The sequence below is a fragment of the Plecotus auritus genome, assembly GCF_963455305.1.
Source record: "Plecotus auritus genome assembly, chromosome: 2".
Classification (NCBI taxonomy): Eukaryota; Metazoa; Chordata; class Mammalia; order Chiroptera; family Vespertilionidae; genus Plecotus; species Plecotus auritus.
In genome coordinates, this window is record NC_137771.1 from 170,368,463 (window position 1) to 170,390,290 (window position 21,828).

General features: G+C 37.5%; 1 protein-coding gene across 3 annotated transcripts in view; it reads right to left on the reverse strand.

The window, feature by feature from the left end:
* Positions 1-21,828, reverse strand: part of HACD2 (3-hydroxyacyl-CoA dehydratase 2) — a 91,210-nt gene that overhangs the window by 36,730 nt on the left and 32,652 nt on the right. The window contains exon 3 of one of the 3 annotated variants that reach the window (XM_080658298.1): positions 5,934-6,012. The exons of the other annotated variants lie outside the window; for them this stretch is intronic. The gene's annotated coding sequence lies outside the window, so the exon portion shown is untranslated. The remainder of the gene's footprint in view (positions 1-5,933; positions 6,013-21,828) is intronic. 3 annotated transcript variants of the gene reach the window in all.

The following is a 21,828-nucleotide window of genomic DNA, read 5'->3' on the forward strand; positions in this document are numbered from 1 at the left end:
CCAAAAGACCATGTATAAATCAGATAGAAATATAACTTACTGCCTCTATAGGTTTGGCTATGAAAGGAAATCACTTTGTATTTCCCTAAGAAAAAGAGATGCTGTAAACTGTTAGAATGAGTTTCTGAAAGAGGATTTGCATTGCCCTGCTCAGTTGTTTAGAGCATTGTCCCGATAAGCCAAGGTTGCGGGTTTGATCACCGATCAGGGCCCATAAAGAAGCAACCAATGAATGCATAAATAAGTGGAACAACAAAGTGATGTTTCTCTCTCTCTCTTCCTCTCTCTCCTTAAAGTCAATCAATCAATAGAAAAAAATATTTTTTAAAAAGAGGATTTGGGCTTCAAGAGGGATGGTTTGGTTCCCCAAGCAAAACAAGTAACATGGACATGTCAAGAAGTGCTTAGCAAATAAAAATGCTTAATAAACCTTTGTAAAATGAATGAAAGAAATATATTAATGTATGGACATTCAGGTCAACGGAATACAGTTGGGAGTCCAGAATTATGGTTACATGATTTTCAACGTAAGTGCTAAGACAATTCAATGGAAACAAAAAATGTTGTTTTTTTCCCAACAAATGGTGCTGGGACAATTGGATAGCTCCATGCAAAAGAATGGATGGAGTTAGATCACTTCCTCACACCATATATAAAAATTAACTCAAAATCAATCAAAATTCTAAATAGAAGAGTTAAAACCATAAAACTGTTGGGAAAAAAGACAGATGTAAATCTTTGTGCCCTTGGATTAAGCAATAGTTTATTAGGTCTGAGAGACATAAAAGGCACAAGAAAATATAAATAAATTGGACTTCATCAAAATTAAACTCAAGTACTTTAAAGGACATCATGAGAGTGAAGAGACAACCTACAGACAGGAGAAGATATCTGCAAAGGAAGGACTTATATCCAAAATATATAAAGAATTCTTACAAGTTAACGATAAAAAGACAAATAACCTAATTTAAAATGTGGGCAAAGGATTTGAATAGAGATTTCTCCAAAGAATGTACATGGCCATTAGTCATCAGGGAAATGCAAATGAAAACCATAATGACCTATCCTTTCCATCCACTAGGATGGCTATGATAAAAAAGACAGATAATAACATGCAAAAGAATGGAGTTAGAACACTTCCTTACACCATATATAAATATTAATGAGGATATTTTGATATTGGAACCTTCATACGCTGCTGATGGGGTTATAAAAGGGTGCAGCCAGTCTGGAAAACAGTCTTGCAGTGCCTCAAAGTGTTAAATATGAATTACCACATGACCCAGCAATTCTACTTGTAGATGTATAAATATATATCCAAGAGAAATGAAAACGTAAGTCACACAAAAGTGGAAACAATCAAAATGTCCAACAGATGAATGAATAAATTAAATGTGGTATATCTATACAATAAAACAATAGAAATAAAGTAAATAAAAAGTAATACATAAGTAAAAAGAAATGAAGTACTGACATATACTACTCTATTGATGAACCTTGAAAACATTATGCTGTAAGAAGCCAGTGACAAAAGACCATATGTTGCATGATTCAATTTATATTAAAGTCCAGAATAGGCAAACTATAGGGATTGAAAGTAGATTAGCAGGTCTGTGAGGTTAGGAGGAAAAGGGATTGACTGCCAATGGACATAGGGTTTCTTATAATAGAGGCAAAGCCTTGGTAATAACTGGATGTTTGGGATTTTAGAGACCCTTTAGCTTCTGCACAGCAACAACAAAAAAAAAGGCAAATGGCAAGATTTCATTTTTACTGGTGAGTACCACATCTTCTTTATCCATTCATCTACTGATGGGACACCAACGTTGCTTCCATATTTTGGCGATTGTAAAAAATGCTACAACAAACATAGGGGTACATATACAGGGTTGGACAAAAGTAAGTATAGTTTTGAGTATGCAAAATACAGAGTTCATTCTTGTAATATTTACTAATTATTGCATTATTTTCCATATGAACAACTGTAAACCTACTTTTGTCCCTCCCTGTATCTTTCTGAGTTAATGGTGTGTGTGTGCGTGTGCGTGTTTTTAAATAAATAGCCAGAAGTGGAATTGCTGGGTCAAATGGTAGTTTTCTTTTTAATTTTTAAAGGAATCTCTGTACAGTTTTCCATAATGCCTGCACCAATTCACAATACCACCAACAGTGCTGAAGGGTTCTCTTTTCTCTACATCCTAGACAACACTTGTTATTTGTTGACTTTTGGATAACAAACATCTGAGAGGTATGAAATGGTATTACATTGTGGTTTTGATTTGCATCTCCCTGATGATTAGTAATGCTGAGTATCTTTTCACATGCCTGCTGGCCATTTGCATGTCTTCCTTGGAGAAATGTCGATTCATGTCCTCTCCTCATTTTTACTGGTAAATGTTTTTTGATGTTGAGTTGTTCCTTATATATTTTGAATATTAACCCGTTGTGGAATATATCATTTGTGACTATCTCCCATTCAGTAAGTTGTCTTTTTGTTGTGTTGATGGTTTCCTTCACTGTGCAGAAGCTTTTTAGTTTGATGTACTCTATTTGTTTATTTTTGCTCTTGTTTTATTTGCCAGAGAAGACATATCCAAAAAGATACTACTAAGACTGAGGTCAAACCCCACTGGTGTGACTCAGTGGCTGAGTATCAACCTATGAACCAGGAAATCATGGTTCAATTCCTGGTGAGGGCACATGCCTGGGTTTCAGGCTTGATCAATGATTCTCTGTCATCATTGATGTTTCTATCTCTCTTTCCCTTCCTCTCTGAAATAAATAAAAATATATTTTAAAAGACTAAGGTCAAAAAAGTATACTACCTATATTTTCTTCAATGAATTTTATGGTTTTAGGTCTTACATTTAATTTAAGTCTTTAATCCATTTTCAGTCTATTTTTGGTATATGGTATGAGTCGTCCAGTTTAAATTTTTTGGCATGTATTTGTCCAGTTTTTCCAACACCACTTATTGAAGAGACTATCATTTCTCCATTGTGTATTATTGCTTCCTTTGTCATAAATTGATTGACCATATAAGTAGGAGTTTATTTCTGGGCTCTCTATTTTGTTCTATTGATCTATATATCTGGTTTTGTGCCAATACCATATTGTTTTAATCACAGGTTTATAATATAGCTTGAAATCAAGAAGCACGATACATTCAACTTTGTTCTTTCTCAAGATTGCTATAGCTATTCAGGGTCCTTTGTGGTTCCATATAATTTTTAGGATTTTTTGTTCTAGTTCTGAGAAGAATCCCATTGGTATTTTGATGGGGATTGCATTGAATATGTAGATTGCTTTGGATAGCATGGACATTTTAATGACATTAATCCTTAAGTATATATTTAAATACAGTTTAACTTATATCATTTATACTCTCTATATTTTGTTTTTCTCAATTAAATTTTAAGAAAATTTTTTATCTTAAAACACATTCTTGCCCTAGCTGGGGTGGCTTAGTTGGTTGGAGTGCCCTCCCATATACCAAAAGGTTACAGGTATAATTCCTAGTCAGGTCACATAACTAGGTTGCAGGTTTTTTGTTGTTGCTAATTATTTAAATTGATTGGTTGGCGACCGCTGCTCCAAAGGTTTCCTTAAACCAGCGGTCGCCAACCTTTTGGACCTCACAGACCACCAGTGGTCCGTGGAACACCGGTTGGGGACCGCTGGTTTACAGACAACAAAAAGGAGATTCTGCAATTTATCAGCAAGATGAAAATTCACTCAAAAAAGATTTACTAGTAGGCCTCTATTATTCATTAATTTGATTTAAAAATATTTAATTAAAAAAATATTTTTGGAGTACCTACTTCAAGCCATACCAGGTATTGTTCTTCATTTTGGGGATACAACAGTGAAGGAGACAGTGTCCCTGCCCTCAGGAACTTATATTCTTAGGTTACAACTGATTTGCTCTGGGATAGCTCTTAGTTTTAGGACTTTTCCCTCAAGATGGTGCAAGGCTTCTAAACATTTGTAAACAGGAAATGGCATGATTACCTACTGATTTCAGAAAGCTATCTCTGTCAACAGTGTAAATCTTTGGCAATGCAAGATTATAACTTGAGAAATAATTATGGGAATTTATGTTGAAAGGGCAATGAACTTTTGAAGCAAAACATTAGCAGATAAAAGAAATACAGGAGTGTGTGTGTGTGTGTGTGTGTGTGTGTGTGTGTGTGTGTGTGTGTGTGTAGCAAAAGCTGTATAAAGGGGATCTGGCAATTGATTTCTTATTTCCCCAGAACCAGGGTGGTCCCCAAGCAGCTGAGCCCAGCAAAGGTGGGCAGCACTGAAAATCCTCCTTACCCGATGAAGCCCTTAGATGGGCCAGGAGAGTGGGGTTGGGAGATTGGCTATATATGACTAAGACCAGGTTGAAAGTTAGGTACAGGAAAGGCAACAAGGTTGGGAGCAAGAGTAGGAAGTGTCCACAACCAGCGAAGGAGCTCCAACCATCAAGCAATACATGGTAATGGAGACCAAACCAAAACAAGGCAGGAGACACAAAGTTGGTGCCAGAAATTAAATTAAATGATGGCAAGTGAAATCAGAATCTCCCTATCCAAATACCAGATTCACTGAAATAAAAGTAACAAAAATAACAACAAAAATCACCAGCAGCAACCAAAAAGAAATGGGGTACAACTTTATGCCATATATTTTTAAATGTGCTAACCACGAAAGGAAAGATTGGACACTTCTTACTCTACCCGCAGCCCCAAAAGTGAATCAATAAAATTCTGAGAATTTTCACTAGTAGAACCACATTTGGAGAGAAATATTAATTTCTGACTGGAGTGTGACAAACATGCCTGGAAAGTGATGGGGATGTAGGAAAAGTGACTAAGCAGGTGCCACCTCATCAACACCAAGTTTTTCAGGCCCCACACTGCGGGACTGGTACAAAGTTCCCTATGGGAATACTTTCTATAGGGTTGAGGAATCCAGGATGGAGGAATTAAATCTCAGACGAGAAGGAAGAGCTCACATTTTTAAATAAGTAATTCATACACATTGTTCAAAATTTAAAAAGTAATAAAAGATATACAGAGGAAAGTCTCCCTCACGATCCCATCTTACTACCACTCAGGGGCCTTTCCCACATATAACCAATTATTAATTCCTTCTTTCACTCCAGGTTTATAATTTAGCTATATAATAGCAATTATGCAAGTGAATGTATAAAGGTATATTTATTCATATTTGCCCCAATTTTTACACAATAGCAACATTTTATACACACTGTTGTTCTATTACTTGCTTTTCTTCCCTAAAAAATACCCTGAATATGTTTATATATCAATACATATATATGTTGTTTTAATTATTGAAGCTTTATGTCTTAGTATCTATGCATTCTTCCAAGCCCTAACCTCAGTGTATAGAATATATAAAAAGGAAAACTCCAATCCTTAAACTCTAGCTCACAGAGGAAAACAATTAAATGTTAAACACTGTGAAAATGCAGTAAGGGAGAATCCAGTAACATTTATATTAGAGCAAATAATATGATTGGACAGGGATGCTTACACTTTAGGAAGATGAAAAGGAATGGCAACCATACAAACATAATGCAAGAAAAAAAAATAAAGCATGCACTGCATCTAGGGGAAAGTAAAAATATATATACATATTTTTGGGGGAGGAGTCAAATATTAAAGCAACTGGAAGGAAGATAGTAATTATGGAAAACAAAGACAGTCCAACACAGTGATAATTATTATCCCTAAAGTAGAGAACCCAATACATGGAACAGTAAATGTATTCAAGGATATAATCCAAGAAATGAAAAAAAACTCAATTTGTACTGAAAAAATACACTGTGTTCCAGAAGACGACAAGTGATAGTGAATGTGTAAAACTGAGAAATTTCTGGTTACAAAAATATTTCATGGATCCAGACAAAAAAAGCAAGTTACCTACAAAGTGGTAAGAAAATCAGCCTGGCTTCAGACTTCTCCACAGCAACATCCAATGTCAGAAGACAATGAAGCAACACTACAAAGGTCGAAGGGAAAGAAAGTATGTTCAAGAATATTATACCCAGCCAAGATAGCATTCTAATGTAATGGCAAAAGGTAAACATCACTAAATAATGAAAGGGTTTGCCACATATTGCCAATGTGACTGACCTTCTTGAGAAATACATGCTGTCAGAAATTTAGTCAAACAAGAGATAAATCAAAATAAAGAATTCAGGAATGGAGAAGTCATGATAAAAGGGCCCATAGTAGGCAATGAATCCATTTAAATATATCAATAAAACTTAACAATTACCAGTACAGTAATTATGGTTTTAGAACATAGTATAAGGGCTTATAAGCCACAATAATAAATAATATGTTTTTAAAAATGGGAGTCAGGGCCCTGGGTGGTGTGGCTCAGTTGATTGGAGCATTATCCCGTACACCAAAAAGGTTGCAGGTTTGATTCCCGTTTGGAGCACATACCTAGGTTGAGGGTTTGATCTCGTTGGGGCATGTATGAGAGGGCATGTATGTTTCTCTCTTACATTGATGTTTCTCTCTCCCCTTCTCTCTCTCTAAAAAATCAATAAACATGTGCTCAGGTTAGGGGATTAAAAAAAGGGGGAGTTGAGGAAGAGATATAAGAAGATGTGACAATACTAATTTCCTTAATAGAATTAAGAGATATTGCCTAAAACTAAAATATAGAAGGCCTGTGTACTTGTAATTATAACCTAAATTTTTCATAATCACTTTGTTAAACTTCAGGGACCTTTTAGTATATAATATGTATCTCATGGTAAAAAAAAGTTATATAACTTATTTTTTTATTAACTCAATGATTTTAATGAAAAATAGCATGTATAATATGAGCAATAGATCTTTATTCTTTCACCCATCTACTTTTTCTTCTTTATATTAATATATATGTGAAGTGAATGCTCTCTGGAATGATGTTTATCTAGCACTAATGAAAATTAGTTCTACTGGTAGAATTTGGAGCCATTTTAAAACGTTACTGTTTACTTTTCCATGCTGCTTGAACTCCTTATAAAAGCAGGAATTATAACTTCAAAATTAATAAAATCATTATTCTTATGAAGACATTAACTATTTGGCATTAGCAAAAATGAAATTCTGAAACTAAACTAATTCTAATTTTAAACAGAAATTTTCTTAAATATTTTCTCTTAGAGTACAAGCTTAAACGTAAGGAAACAAAAAGTATTTCTGGCCAAAATGGAGAAGGGTGGGACCATGGATGGGATTCAAGGGAAAAGATTACTGTTTTTTGGGTTTTTTTTAAAGGATGGACAGAGGGCAATTCTCTTTTCTTTTTTTCCAAACACAGAAAACTGGCCATACCTCTTGGGGTTGCAGCACCTGACACCTCCCCAACCAAGAAAACAATTTTTAATATATTTTACATAACCACACTTACTTTATTGCACTCTGACAAACAAAATGTGTGTCCTATACTGAGAGCAATAGCAAAATTATGGCATTTATCTGATAAGCTCTGGATTTATTCGAGATTGGCATTTCTAAAAGATGTACTAAATTGTAAGAGGGCATTGCATTTTCTTTGTGCTAAAAGGATAGTGTTACTAAGTGCATTCATACTGTTTACTAAATTGAAATGGATACTTTAGGAGATATACTTTAGGATATATATATATATATATATATATATATATATATATATATATATTTCATGTTCATTGATTTTTCCCTGAAAAAAAAATTTTTGGGAGAAATCCATTTTTACACTTAAATAAAAAAAGGGGGAGACTTCAAACGTATTTCGCATTTATGGCAGGCAATCTTGCTTTTACTCTCAAACCCCTGAGTGTGGAACTATACTCCTCGTAGACATTAGGAAAACTTGAGAAAAGCTGAAAACACAGTAAGATATATATTAAAAATATAAAATAGGAAGTTGGGCATAGGGAAAATAAAGGTAGAAAAATATCTTAAAACCATGGGAGAAATTAATACCTAAATAGATGAGAGAAGGCCTGTGTACTTGTTTGGGGCAGACTACAAACTTGGATCTGAGCTCCTTTACAACCAATATAAGGAGAGAAAACAATTCAGTTGTGTAATTCAGTATACATGAAAGAAATAGAACCAGGCGCTCTATATATTAAATGACTCTGACTATAAGAGTAGTTTCTGGTTTACTGGATGTTCTTAATACAGTTTTCTGGGGTTTTTGTTATTATAGTTGTTTTACTGTTTCCTCTCTGTTTCAGATGGCCAGGTCAGCTTGCCCTTCTTCCACTTAATTGAAGTTCTTACATGTAAAAAGTAACAATAAATTGATTTCAATGGAGGCCCACAAGCATCTGGATGAAATGAGTTTTTTGAGGGCTTTATCAACAATTCAGAGGCTTTTATTTCAGAGGCTTTTAATTTGTTTGTTTACTTTTGAGGCCTCCACTCTTTAAGAATAAAGTTACTGAAAGTCTAATCTCTGAATAAGAGCAAAATATAGGCATGAAAAAAATTATGGATTTCCAACCTTTCAGAAGGTAACATAAAAGGTTGTCACATTTTGAAAAAAAATATTATAAACTATTCTCTAAAGATGACACATGAGTCAATTATAAGTCATGGAAACTCACTTAAACCTGCATATTGTAGGTAGTATTCCAATAGCTAATTTGCCAACCTATTATTTTTCTTGTTCATAGAACTCCAAACGTTAGACCAGACTGCTTATAGCAGCCTTGAAATGATGTTCAATATATATTTCACCAGCAAGACTACATCGTAAGTTTTTCTTAAAAAGAAAAAAAAAAGAATTTAGTAAAACAGCAGGCCAAATAAAATTGATAGTTGAACTCATATTTATAGCCACATTTTGCTAACTTACGTTAACAATCCCTAAGTACCCTGGATATTGGACAATAAAAAAACATTTTACTAGTATTTCTACTTTAAAACTTTATTAAATTTTGTCTCAATATGCTTCTGAAAATTCATATATGTAAAGCTTTTCCAAAAGGCTGAACCCAGTCCAATGGTCACTTGAAATAATTTAAGATGTAATGACAAGGTTGAGAGAATAGTCATTCCCTTATGACTTGAAAAAACCAACAATCACAGGACTTCACTTAAGCAAACCAAAAAGTATACTTTTACCAAACCATGTTCTTTCTCATAGAGCTTTGAGAAAGCTCTACTAAACCATGTGGATAGGTAAGGAAAACTGAAGATGATGAAGTTTAACTTTACTAGAAGGTTGTTAAAGGTTTCCATGAGAAAGATTCTAATCTAAAATAGCAAGGAACCACAAGGGTTACTTAAATCTGATGATCTTTAGCTAAGAAAATCTTGGCTGTCAGAGCTAGAAAGGAGCTAATAGTTCAAGTTCAACCCAGTACCTGATAGATGAGGAAAGTAAGGCCCGGAGAGGTAAAGTGACTTGCCAAGGTTACACAGATAGTTGAATGAAACAGATTAATATTTATGATTAAAATCTGGTGGTAACTCTCAAAGAAGGTTAATTATTGGTCAATATATAACTAGAACAGGATTAAAATATATAAAACCAATATGACAAAGGTTAACATTCAAAGTATATAAAGAATAAAATCATTTTTGTCTTTAAAAAAATCAAGACCCTGCCCAGCCAGCATGGCTCAGTGGTTGAGTGTTGACCTATGAACCTGGAGGTCACAGTTCAATTCCCAGTAGCCATTCTGATGATAACAAAGTAAAGACTGTATATGCAAAGTAAAAACTGTATATGCAGGCCTGGAAAGAAACACAGAAAAACAAAATTGTTGACTAGAATTGCAGAATTTAAGGACATTATTTCCTTTTCATTAAATTAATTCTGTTGTTATATTGATAATGTTATTTGTCCAATAAATAATGTTAAAGTGGCATTTAAATGGAAAACAGTATTTTTCACTTTTTCTGTTACCCAAACTTGTAAAAGTGCCTAGCTACTTAATCCTTGAGCTAGTAATCAAGGCACCAAGACCATTTGGGGGCAACTTGACTCTCATTGTAGGCAAGAGATCTAAGAAGGATAAAAGAAAGGTCTGTTGAGGGCTGCCAATACTATACAATAGATGTTAAAAATGCAATGACTGCCCCGCTCTATTTTCCCATCACTGCACTAATGTGGGGGTGGAGGCGGTGGTGGCATTCACTGAGTAGGAGGCCAGCAGAACATGGAAAGAGCCTGTTGACAGCGATAAAAGACACACACTGAAAACACTGCTTGCAGGAGGAGTGAAGCTTGTCAAAGTATTGCAGAGGCTGGGAAAGTGAAGAAAAGAGAAAGAGCAATTATAACCTGTACCTAACAATTCCTCAGCTAAATTTAACTAGAGAGGTGGAATATATCTGTAGCTTGAAAATGATAGGCAAGTGAATGCTCAGGTACAAAAAGACCCAAACCTACACAGAATTTTAAGTGGTCATTGTAAAAAAAATTCTATTTTCATATCAATCATCTGCTATTATTCTGATATTTTAATTGTGAGCACCCAAAATAAATAAATGGCCTTAAGGAGGAATAAGGAAATCCTATGCTCAGAGCAAAAGCTTTTTTCTTATTACAAGATAAATCCAAATCAGTAAGAATTTATGAATGCCAAACTTTTCCAGAAACACGACTTTAAAAATTTTCAGTTGTGAATAATGAGCATTAAACAATAACCTTTATTTACCTTTTGAAGGCTGAAATGGAGTTATTTATCCAAAATTTCCCAAATTTTTATGTCAAGCAATATCTCAGTTCATACTTATTCACACTGAATTATGTTCACAAATAATTCCAAAATCTATTACCTAAATCCTAAAATACATTATCCTAAAATACAAGTACTTTGTATGCATAGAAATGTATATCTAAGATGGTAATAATAATTATATCTGGTTAATTAGATTACTTCCTTCTTTTTCTTTCAGTATTAGTTAAATTTCTTTTTAACAATGTGTTACTTTTACATAAAAATAAGGTTACTTTAGAAAATAATGCCTTTTCACTTAAAAAAAACAAAACACCTCACCATAACTTTAATATTGTAAATTCTGTTAAAAATAAAATGGATCCAATTTCAATTAATGTGTAACTGTTTTCACACACAGCTGATTTACAATCATTTTAGCAAAAATAAAATCACATATAATAAAAAAGCTACATTGAAAACTTATGAGAAGTTTTTTTTAAGAGTTTACTTATTCAAGTACAGCTTTTGTAAGAGTTTATTTATTCAAATACCCCTATTCTAATGAAAACTTTGCTGAGAGGAGAAGATCATGTAGAAGGTCATTACTGAGATTTATATGACCATGTATATTATCTATGGATAAACCAATAGATGGTTTTGCTGCTCAAATCCAACTTGAAAAATATAAAGCAGCTTGATTATTCACATCAAGTACTATAATATCACTATCTTCTTTTTCCAGTGGATGTACTCATGGATTGCTCAATAGGCTGAGACTTCAGCAACCATTCAAATCTTTTGTGCAGCAATACTATTTGTTTATTCACTGAGCATTCTCCCCCTCTTTTATTTTTTACATATTGATTTTAGAGAGGATGGAAGAGAGAAACATTGATGTAAAAGAGAAACATCAATTGGCTGCCTCCTGCATGCCCCGCCCCGCCCCCTCCCCCCCCCCCCCCCCCCCCGCCACCCCGACGGGGCCGAAGCCTGGGTATGTATCCAGACTGGGAATCAAAGAGAAACCCTTCGGTGCACCAGATGACACTCCAACCAACTGAGCCACACCAGCCAGGGCCATTCTCTCTTTTAGATTCCTTGCTTACAGAACACATCTTATTTGGGGTATGGTATACCCCAATAAAACACTAGCTTCTTTGGAATCCCTTATAATTGGAAGAAGCCATGTGGCACAGTTCTGATCAATGAAAAAAACGAAGTGAGAGTTTATGGAAAGCCTTGCTATGCAGCCACTTTCCACCTGGAACGTGACATGATACCACACAACTCATCATAGCCATTTTGTAACTACGGGATCACATGCACCAACACAGAAGTCACACACTAGTGATGGTAGAGCAGAAAGACAGACTTCTTATATGGGAAAAGGAAACCCCTATTTGGTTAAAGCACAGTAGTCAGAATACTGACATGTACATTGTAATCCTACTTACATACTCTTTCTTTTACAGTTGAGAAAATGAACCCAAAATCTGAAGGGAATTTGGATGACTTAAGAGGAACAAAGTATATCAGAATGCAGAACTAGGTAACACATTTTATTTTTTAAATGTTTTTATTGATTTTTAGAGAGAAAGGAAGGGAGAGGGAGAGGGAGAGAGAAATAGAAACATCAATGATGAGAGAGAATCACTGATCAATTGCCTCCTGCACACTCCCCACTGGGGATGGGGGATCGAGCCCCAAACCCGGGGCATGTGCCCTGACCAGGAATCGAATCTGCGACCTCTTGGTTCTTGGGTTGACGCTCAACCGCTGAGCCACACCAGCCAGGCTAGGCAACACTTTTTAAAAGAAGCTATTTCAATTATACTTGCAGCCACAAAGACTAATGGCATAAAGAAAGAAAGAATATGGTGGAAATTTGTTGTAACAATTTCTTTGGTTCACAATTTTTTGAATCACCTATGAAACACAGTTCATATTTCTAAAAAAAAAAAAAATCACTAGTATATTACGTCCAAAAACAAACAAACAAAAATCTGCTGTCTGCTTTCTTTTGCAAGTTTGACATGTGGTATTCATGAATATCTTTTAAAAACTTTTTTTTTTTTGGAGCTTAGAATGTAACAATCAATGCCATGTCAAGATCTATCAGATATAAATGCAGTATTTACTAAGGTATTTAATTATCATAATAGTTGCTTGCCTTTTTTATTTTTAAAATATATTTTTATTGATTTCAGAGAGGAAGAGAGAGGGAGAGAGAAATAGAAACATCAATGATGAGAGAGAATCATCGATCAGCTGCTTCCTGCACAGCTCCCATTGGGAATCAAGCCATAACCTGAGACTGTGCCCTGACCAGGAATTGAACCGTTACCTCCTGGTTCATGGGTCAATGCTCAACCACTGAGCCACAATGGCCAGGCTGAGGTAATTTTTAATGTATCAATAGATTATCATAGAATCTTCCACCAGAACCATATTGTTAATACATAATTATATTTAGGAAAGCTATAAATTGTGTAATTACTTAATATTTTGAGTGTCTATTCATTCTCTGGAAGTAATAACCAGTCTTATCACTGCAGAAGGGTAAACAATATACCCTTTATGGCCCTTCAAAAAATATAATAAAGTGAGCTAATTATAGTTTAAGATTCTACCCTACATACTTTATTGAAAATTAAACATATATTTGACATACATATGTACAAAATTATTCCTGCCTTAAATTGTCACATACCCTTTGGTTTTCCTCTTTTCTTATAGATCAATAGAGAAACAATATATTTCAGCTCTAAAATCTATCTTTAAGAACAAGCTGTCTATTTAACTCCTGACAGTCTATTCAAGGTACTAATCTGCCATTATTTATAGATCCTTGATTCCTTTCTGAGCAGCTGTCATTAACTGAACAACTTAGGAGTTCAAACACTCTTTATTCAACTCGACTGCCTCCTGGAATTATTAGTCATGCTTCTCAAGGCTACAACTGTGATAAAAAGTAAAGATGAACCAAATTTCAAGAAGGCTGTGAAAAAGAGCCTCCACTGAACACATAAAGAACTGACGCTCTCTGACTGACATTCCTTTAAAGCCCTTATTCCTGATCATTCAGGCCCCTTTTATCAGGGTTGAGGCTTTCTGGGGGTGTTTTCTACACCAAGTTGTAACTGTTTGTGGCTTTCAAGGCACTCCAGAGCTGTCCTTTGGGAACCCATGTATACTCAGAAGACAAATACAGGCAAGGGAAGGGAAGAAACAGTGAACTGGCTTCTAGTCTAGAAGTATTTGATACTTTCTTCCCACTCCACTCTCCTCTACCCCACACTTTAGAAATGGTACTCTGGCTTCAAGCTGTCTATGCAAACACAAATTCCCTAAAGGAAGAAGAGCAGGGACATGACCAAAACTCATACCTGGGCAGTGGAGGGCGGAGGAGAGTCTGAGAACAGGGAATACAGAGGGATAAATGGGGAAGGAAGTGGGGGGGGGAGGGGAGAGGAGAATGGAAAAAATGAGCCAAAATCAAGAGGTAGGAAAAATAGATGGGAGGAAGAAAAGGTAAGAAGGAAGAGAAAGACGGATATAGAGATTTCAGAGTAGGGCACGAGAACAAAGAGACAGGATAAAAATATAGAGGCAGAGAAACAATGTTTCCTAAAGGGAGAGAGAGAAGCAGAGGGAACATGGTCAAAAGGCAAAGAAGTGGGAGTCAAGGCTTTTGTGTCCAGTTTTCAGGTAACTAGTAGAAACTGGTAATGCTACAGATAGTTTCAGAGAATAGGAGACAGAGCGTGTCGGGGGTAAAATGATGAGTTAAATTTTGTACATGTTGAATTTGTGGTGTTTGCAGAGTAACCAAGTGGAGATGTGCAACTGGGCAGCTGGGATGGAAACTCAGGAGTTAGAAGTGGCCCAGAAGGGAGTATGTGGGAATACTGAAGCTACAGGAAAGGTATGGTGAAGCCACAGAGGGAGACTGTATAAGGGAAGAAAATGGAGACTAAAGGGAGCACCAACATTTGAGGGACAAAGAAAGAGAGCCCACGAAAGAATCTAAGGACAGGTGCCGGTGGCCTAAGGTGTAGGAATAGAGGTGGGAGAGAAATTGGGTAGGTATAAGAATGAATAGTCCCACCATGAGAGGCAGCAAGGGAAACGATGTCCTCAGGGAAAGCCAGGTTTCCATTAAGGTAAGAAAGCTGAGAAAATATTCTGAGAAAACAGAGGTGAGTTTGTTTACCTTGGAAAAGGGTTCCAACAGCACTACTGTTTCTCCTTCCTAGTTCCTTACTTGTTGGGCAAACTTTTTGTTACAATGTGCTTCATGTCTGTGTTCTCAACAGAGAACACAACTGGGCCTGCTGATATTTGTACTCTCAGTGCTTGCTTAGTGCAGTGCCTACCACCCAGTAGAAAATAAATGTTTGGAGGTTCTCTGAAGGGCAACTGGGAAGTATGCATTAGTAAATGCCTTAAATTTTGATATTACCTTTGACTTACTTGTAAGAATGTATTCATTAGAGACAAATCATAGTTCTACAAAGATTTAGTGATAGGTATAGTTATAACCTGCATATTTTAAAACTACCTATATATTCAACAAACTGAGCACTGGTTAAATCTCACAATATGTCTATACAACTGAATACTGAACACCCTCCAAAAATCTATTCAGATCAACACTAACAAATAAAGCCACACAAAACCTACACCCTCAGCGCAACTAAAAGATATGGATGGCTACAAACTCAAATCACCTATAAGTAGAAAAACAGACACTAAATTCCAGCAGCGCTATCTCTTGAGCTCCCACTAAAAACCTTTGTGGAAAGTGAGAAGTTTGGAAAAAAGACATGTATGAGAGAAGAGAGGAACTGAGGCCTTATTTGAGTTAAAATCACCCCAGAAAGAGGCAGTCTACCCTAAGTACAGAAACACCTTGTCAATCAGAATACTAACTATAGGGAAGAGACTTCTGTCTGTGGGATTTGAACGGCAATCTCAAAAAGGCACTGCTTCTGGGGAAGAAATGGATAAAAAAGAAAGGGAGGTGTGCCTTTTGGTGACTAAATTTTGAAGAAAACAGGGACAGGAGGAAATTTAGATCTCTGTGAAACACATAGGAGCTAAAACAATGGACAATTTCTATTCCTACGGATCTTTTCAAACAAAAAGCCACCCAACGAAGAGATTATCCTTCACCACATTTACCGGTAAGTGTTCTCAAAATATAAATCCTATAAACCAACTCAAACTTCCAACCCTATGCACACAATAAATAGATGAAAGCAACTGGCAACTATACAAAAGTACTATCAGAAAAAAATAAAAAAAGAGGATCAAAACATTTCAGTTCATCTTGCCCTGGCCAGTTTGGGTCAGTGATTACAGCATCAGCTCATAGACTAAAGGGTCATGGGTTCAATTTCCAGTCAAGGGTAGGTACCTCGGTTGCACGCTTGATCCCTGGCCTGGTTGGTGAATGTGGGAGGCAACAGATTGATGTGTCTCTCTCATATCAATGTTTCTCTTTCTCTTTCTCCTCCCCCCCCACCCCGCCCCACCTCGTCCTTCCTCCCTTCCATTCTCTAAAATCAATGGAAAAAATATACTCGTGTGAGGATTAAAATAAATAAAATAAAGAACCAAATAGAAATTCTGGAGCTGGATAACACAATGACTGAATTCAAAAATTCCATAGAGAATTACAATAGCAGACTCAATCAAGCAGAAGAATTATCGAGCTTGAAGACAGGTCATCTGAAATTACATGGTCAGAGAAACAAAATGAAAAAGGAGTTATAATAAATGAAGAAAGCCTATGGGACACCATCAAGTTAAGCAATACACACATCATGGGGATCCCAAAGGAGCAGAGAAAGGAAAAGAGGTAGAAAGGTTACTAAAAAAATAATGCCAGCCGGTGAGGTTCAGCAGTTGAGCAGTGACCCAGGAACCAAGAGGTCCCCAGTTCAATTCCTGGTCAGGACACATGCCTGGGTTGATCCCCAGTAGGGGCGTGCAGGAGGCAGCTGACTGATAATCTCTCATCAATGTTTCTATCTCTCTATCCCTCTCCCTTCCTCTTTCTCTAAAAATCAATGAAAACATATCCTATATAATAAAAGGCTAATATGCAAATTGTCCCCTCAGGTGGGAGTTCAACTGACCAGAAGTTCGACCAGGGGGCGGGGCCGGCCCACCAATTGCCTTCGGGGCCAGCTGGCCAATCTCCCACGTCCCCCTGACCCTCCCTGGTCAGCCCGGCTTGATCAGGCTCTATCAGCCCCGATCAGGGCAGGCCGGCCAGACCCCACCTGTGCACGAATTCATGTACCAGGCCTCTAGTGTTAAAATAATAATGACAGAAAACTTCCCTAATCAGGAGAAGGAATGGAAATCCTGATGCATGAACCCCAATGAGATTAAATGTAAAGAGATCTTCACTGAGATATATACTAATCAAACTCTCAAAAGTCAAAGACAATTCTGAAAGCAGCATGACAAAAGCAATTCAGCATGTACAAGGGAATCCCCATAAAACTAGCAGTAAATTTCTCAGCAGAATGCTTGAAGGCCAGGAGATAGTAGGATGATATATTCAAAATATTAAAAGAAAAACTGTCAAACAAGAATATTATACCAGGCAAAGCTGTCCTTAAGTGAAATAAATATTTTCCTTGGTAAATAAAAACTGTGGGATTCATTACCACTAGACATGTCTTAAAAGAAATGCTAAAGGAAATATTTCACATTGAAATGAAGGAATACCAATAACATGAAAACATAAAGTATAAAACTCACTATAGAGGTAAGAATATAATCAAATTCAGAACACTGCAGTATTGTGATGGTGGTACATAAATCACTTTAAACTCTAGTATATAAGTTAAAAGATAAAAGTATTAAAAATAACTGTAGCTACAATAATTTTTAAATGATACAAAATATGTAAAATATATAAACTGTGACATCAATAAAGTAAAATGTCGGGAAAGAAGCCAAAGTATAGAGTTTTTGTATGCAAAGTTAAGTGGTTATCAGCTTAAACGAGACTGTTATAACTGTAAGATGCTTTATGTAAACCTCATAGTTACCACAAAGAAAAAAACCTTCAGTAGATACAGAAAAGATACAAAAGAAATCAAAGATTTCTATAAAAAAATCATCATATCACAAAGAAAGATAGCAAGAGAGGAAGAAAGGAACTACAAAACAGAAAGCAAAGAACAAAATGGCAATGGTAATAATCTCAATAATTACTTAAAATATAAATGGATTAAAATTTGCAATCAAAAGATATAGAGTTGCTGAATTTAAGAAAAAGGTCCAACTATATGCTGCCTGCAAGAGATTCACTAAAAGTGAAAGACAGAAAAAAGATATTCCATGCAAATGGTAACCAAGAGGGAACAAAGGTGACTAAATTATATCAGAAAAAATAGGTTTCAGGTCAAAAAGTGTCACAGAGAAAATCATTATATAATGACAAAGGGGTCTATTCATCAAGAAGATATAACAATCCTATATAATAAAAGCCTAGGTGACATCATGCATGACATCATCACAAGATGGCCACCACAAGATGGCCGGCAGGGGAGGGCAGTTGGGTGTGACCAGGACTGCAGGGGAGGGAAGTTAGAGGCAACCAGGCCTACAGGGGAGGACAGTTGGGTGTGACCAGGCCTGCAGGAGAGGGCAGTTAGGGGCGAACAGGCCTGCAGGGGAGGGCAGCTGGGGCGACCAGGCCTGCAGGGGAGGGTACCTGGGGGCGACCAGGCCTGCGGGGGAGGGCAGTTGGGGTTGACCAGGCCAGCAGGGGAGGGCAGTTGGGGGTGAGATCAGGCCAGCAGGAGAGGGCAGTTGGGAGTGACCAGGCCAGCAGGGGAGGGCAGTTGGGGGCAACCAGGCCAGCAGGGGAGGGCAGTTGGGGGCAATCAGGCCGACAGGGGAGAGCAGTTGGGGGTGATTGGGCCAGCAGGGGAGGGCAGGGAGCAATCAGATTGGCAGGGTAGCAGTTAGGCATCAATCAGGCTGGCAGGGGAGTGGTTAGGGGGTGATCAGGCTGGCAGGCAGAAGCAGTTAGGGGCAATCAGGTAGTCAGGCAGGCGAGCGGTTAGGAGCCAGGAGTCCCGGATTGTGAGAGGAATGTCCAACTGCTGGTTTGGGATCAGGCCTAAACCAGCAGTGGGACATCCCCCGAGGGGTCCCAGATTGGAGAGGGTGTAGGCCGGGCTGAAGGATACCCCCCCTCTGCACGAATTTTGTGCACCGGGCCTCTAGTCTATAATAATAAAAGTGTAATATGTTAATTAGACCAGACAGCCGAATGACCTTCTGGATATCCTTCCGGAAGAAGCTGCAGTGGCGGGCTGAGGCAGAGGTGGTTAGAGGCGATCAGGCAGGCAAGCAAGCAGTTAGGGGTGATCAGGCAGGCAGGCAGAGTGGTTAGGGGAGATCGGGCAGGCAGGCGAGCGATTAGGGGCGATCAGGCAAGCAGGCGAGTGGTTAGGGACTATCAGGCAGGCAGGCAAGCAGTTAGGAGCCAGCAGTCCTGGATTGCGAGAGGGATATCTGACTGCCAGTTTAGGCCCAATCCCGCAGGGATCCCCAGGGGTCCCAGATTGCGAGAGGGTGCAGGCCGGGCTGAGGGACCCCCACCCAGTGCACGAATTTTGTGCACTGGGCCTCTAGTTGTAAATATATATGCACCCAACATCAGAGCACCTACATATATAAAGCAAATATTAACAGAGCTGAAGGGAGAACTAGTCAGTAATACAAATGTAGGGGACTTCAATATCCCACTTTCAACAATGCATAGATCATCCTGACAGATAATCAATAAAGAAACAGCAAACATTAGAGACCAAATGAATCTAGCATACACATACAGAACATTCCATCCAACGTCATAAGGATATACAGTCTTTTCAAGCACACACAAAACATTATCCTGAATAGATCACATGTTGGCCATAAAACAAATGTTAAAAATGTAAGAAGAGTAAAATTATATCAAGTATTTTATCTGACCACAATGGCATGAAATTAGAAATCAGTAACTGGAGTAAACTTGGAAAATTAGAAATCAAAGTAGAAATTAAAAAATATCTTGAGACAAATGAAAATAGAAACAAACACAACATACCAAAACTTATGGGATGTAGCATAAACATATCTCAAGAGAAGTTTATAGCAATAACACTTATATAATGAAAGAAAACCTCAAATAACTACTTTATACTTCATGGAACTAGAAAGAGAGGAACAAACTAAACCCCAAGTTAGCAGAAAAAAGGAAATAATAAAGAACAGAGCAGAAAAAAATAGAGACTAAACAACTGAAAAGACCAATAAAACTAAGAGCTGATATTAATGTCTATATAGGAATATCCCAAAGAATATACAAAAATACTCCTGGAACTAATAAACAAGTAAAACAAGATTGTAAGATACTAAGTCAATATTATGAGTCAATTGCCTTCCTATATAGTAGCAATGAATAGCTGAAATTTGAAATTTAAAAAAAATTATAACAATATTAAAAAAAGAAATACTTAGATATAAACCTAAGAAAACAGGATTTGTATATGGAAAACTGCAAAACAGTGATTAAAAAAAATCAAAGAACTAATTATATGGAGAGCTATTCCATGTTTGTGAACTGAAAGACTCTACTGTGAAAATGTCAATTCTTCCCAATTTGACTCATACATTCAACACAATCTCAATCAAAATCCCAGAAAACTATTTTGCAGATTTTAATGAACTGGTTCTAAAGTTTATATGGAAAGACAAAGACCTGTACAAAACTGAAGAGAAAAAAAAACACAAAGTTGGAGGACTTTATACTACCAAATTTCAAGATACTATAAGCAAGACAGTGTGGTACTAGCAAAATAATAGACATACTAGAGGCCTGGGGCACAAAATTTGTGCACTGGGGAGTGGGGTTCCTCAGTTCAGCCTGCACCCTCTCCAATCTGGGACCCCTCGGGGGATGTCCGACTGCTGGTTTAGGCCCGATCCTGGCAGTCGGACATCCCTCTCACAATCCGGGACTGCTGGCTCCCAACTGCTCGCCTCTCTGCCTGATTGCCCCTAACCACTTCTGCCTGCCAGCCTGATGACACCCTAACCACTCCCCTGCCAGCCTGATCGACTCCTAACTGTTCCCCTGCCGGCCCGATTGCCCCCAACTGCCCTCTCCTGCTGGCCTGGTCACCCCTAACTGCCCTCCCCTGCTGGCCCGGTCGCCCCTAACTGCCCTCCCCTGCCAGCCTGGTCACCCCTAACTGCCTTTCCCTGCCAGCCTGGTTGCCCCCAACTGCCCTCCCCTGCCAGCCTGGTCACCCCCAACTGCCCTCCCCTGAAGGCCTGGCCCCCCCCAACTGCCCTTCCTCCCCTGCAGGCCTTTTCCCCTCATACTGCCCTCCCGGTTGCCCCTAATTGCCCTCCCCTGCTGGCCTGATCGCCCACAACTGCCCTCCCCTGCCGGCCATCTTATGTCCACATGGAGGCAGCCATATTGTGCGAGGGTGTGATGGTCAATTTGCATATCACCTCTTTATTATATAGGATAGACCAGTGGTTGGCAAACCGCGGCTCTGTTGACTGAGTTTGCCGACCACTGGACTAGACTAAATGTTACCGTGTAATCGGAAGCTGTGAGGATTAGGCAATTATGGCATATTGTGTGCAAAGAGGTAAAGGGTAGTATATGACAGTGGTTGGCAAACTCATTAGTCAACAGAGCAGCAAGCTGCAGCTCACGAGCCAACACAAATACAATTAACTGATAAATGACAAATGCACAGAGATAGGATAGTCTTTTCAATAAATGGTGCCAGAACAATTAGATGTCCACATGCAAAAAATAAAAATAAAAATGAACCCAGAAATCCTGAACATCTTTCACAAAAATTCACTCAATATGGATCATGGACATATCTGTAAAATGCAAAACTATAAAATTCTGAAAAAAATACACATGAGAAAATTTAATTTTTGTGACCTTGGGTTTGGTAATAAATTTTTAGATACAACACCAAAAGCACAATCCATGAAAGATAATATCAATTAAGCTGGATTTCATTAAAATTAAAAACTTGTGCTTTGTGAAAAATACTATTAAGACAATAAAAAGGCAAGTCACAGACTGGAAAAAAATTTGCTAAACA